Below are 2,181 nucleotides of genomic sequence, written 5' to 3'. Positions count from 1 at the left end.
GCCGTGCTGGCACATCTAACGGGAGGGGGAGGGGATAGAGCAGACGAGCTTTCATTCTGGGTTATTCATACTGTAGGTTTGCAACGGTAAATGGACTAGATGTGGAGCAGTGGTCAAATGACACACTGAAAATCATGCAAGACATCTACTCAGTGTTTGAAATGTTTTTATTTTTCATTCTCCATAGCAACCCGCCTGTTTTCCGCTTCCCCAAATACATTTCGTGCCCCGTAAAATTGTAATGGTATGTTTTTTTTTCGTCGTGACGTCTGAAATTAGCAAACTACACCTAGTCTACACTGCTACAGGATGTTTACGTGTATCTGGACTTGTACTCAGTGAAGGTTCTGGATAACCAGCATCCAGATGTTTGTATTTATACAATATTGTCAGTGAGCACTGCCCACCCACCTCCAGTACGGCTTTTTAAAAAAAGAGTTCTTCTCTTGTGTAAGGGAGTTACGTAATTTAGCTTTGCTGTGCTAGACAGGAGACAGGGCTGGTCAGCCAACTGAAATATTTCCTTGTGACAAATCACATCAACGAACTCAAAAAAGTTACAGAAGGGTTTCCTATTCTAATGGACCCGTATTGTAAGACATAACTTATCATGACTGACGGTTACTGCATGTCAGATAAACAAGTTTAAGGCTTACATGTAAAACATGCATAACTTGCATGTCATTTTTATAGTGAGGTCTGTTTTGTTAATGATTTCTCTGTAGATGCTGGGACAGAATTATCCGGGTGTGGATTACACTAAACTCAACTTCATACCTTCATTGTAAAAATCAGTTATTATACTAAAAATCGTACACTGTTGTAAATCTAAAAAAAAAAAAAAGCATGGATGAGTTTCCCAGGGGTGGAAACAGGAGTGAGAGAAGAGGGTCCACAATTAAACTTCCTCTACAGGGAGCTGTAAGTGCAGAAGCCTGGGTTGAGTCTCTTGCAGGGCTGCAAGAGACTCAACTAACACAATAGTATTCAAAGTCCTTACTGGGAGGCATGACAAGAGACTTGTATGGGAATTTCTACTGGCCTGAGTTATTTGCAAAATAGCTTGTTGGATTTCCAGAGCCAGACGAAAATATAAACATTTACCACAACATTTGGTAGTAGCTTATGTCTATGAAGAACATTCCTATACTGAGTCACTTGGCTTGCTATGTTTGTGATAGGCTTCAACTCACAGCAAATGAAAGTTGTTAGGATATGACTAGTCACTTCTCTTCACACTGGTGACATTTTCTTTCATGTGTTTGACACAATTTTTCTACCATGGCAACACCACACGTCCAAATTCTTTGTGATTCTTTAAAAAAATGGCATTGCATATTCTGTTCTCAAACAATGCCTTACTGAAATTTATGATGCTTGCTTGGTTCATATGTTTCACACATTACTTAACTGAAATATATCCCATGTGGCTATATGTGAATATTGACCTCATTCTAACTGGTTGCATTGATCCTGGCTACTACAGTGAGTGGTAACCGAAGCAGAAATCACTGATAGTTGAGACAAGTATTATTTCTCTTGGTTTAGCTACATTGTGTAACATGAACTCGATTTCTCTAATGCTACAGTGTCATATACAGCAACATGATGTTACTGATCTGTATACCGGTATTCTGAGCTCTGTCAAAACAGCAAAATGATTAATGAATATTCAAAATGAATCTCTCTCCCACAGCCTACTTTCCCGTTTGTATTTGAACAGATGTAATCTTTAAATTAGCCCAGTGCAAAGGGAAAACGTTGAATATTTAGTTGCTTTAAGTGTAATATGCTTAATAAAGTAATAATATTTTATACAAAAGAATAAAAGGCACACTCGTTTAAACATTCTGCGTAACAAGAATGCATTACTAGAGCAGATATTTCTTATGTCTCGCAATTTGTACATGTAAGGACCTCAAGCACAAACGATGCAAGCATTCGAATAGGTGCTTATTTACGGCAAATGGGATCATTCTACGTTTTGCTTCTCTTTACCCATCTATCTCTCTAAGTGGGCATCTGTCCTTCTTCGCTCGTGAACGCGCTTTTGCCGACGAACTCTGCTTTGAGGGCGCCCCTGCGGTTGAGGCAGGGTGAACCCCGCAGGGCGTAGGGGCGGGGCCGAACAGAGGAAGGGGGGCTCACGGGGGAGGGGGCGGAGCCACAGCGGTCCTGCCT

Source organism: Paramormyrops kingsleyae, chromosome 1 (assembly GCF_048594095.1).
Source record: "Paramormyrops kingsleyae isolate MSU_618 chromosome 1, PKINGS_0.4, whole genome shotgun sequence".
NCBI classification, from domain to species: Eukaryota; Metazoa; Chordata; class Actinopteri; order Osteoglossiformes; family Mormyridae; genus Paramormyrops; species Paramormyrops kingsleyae.
Note: the sequence above shows the minus strand (reverse complement) of the source record.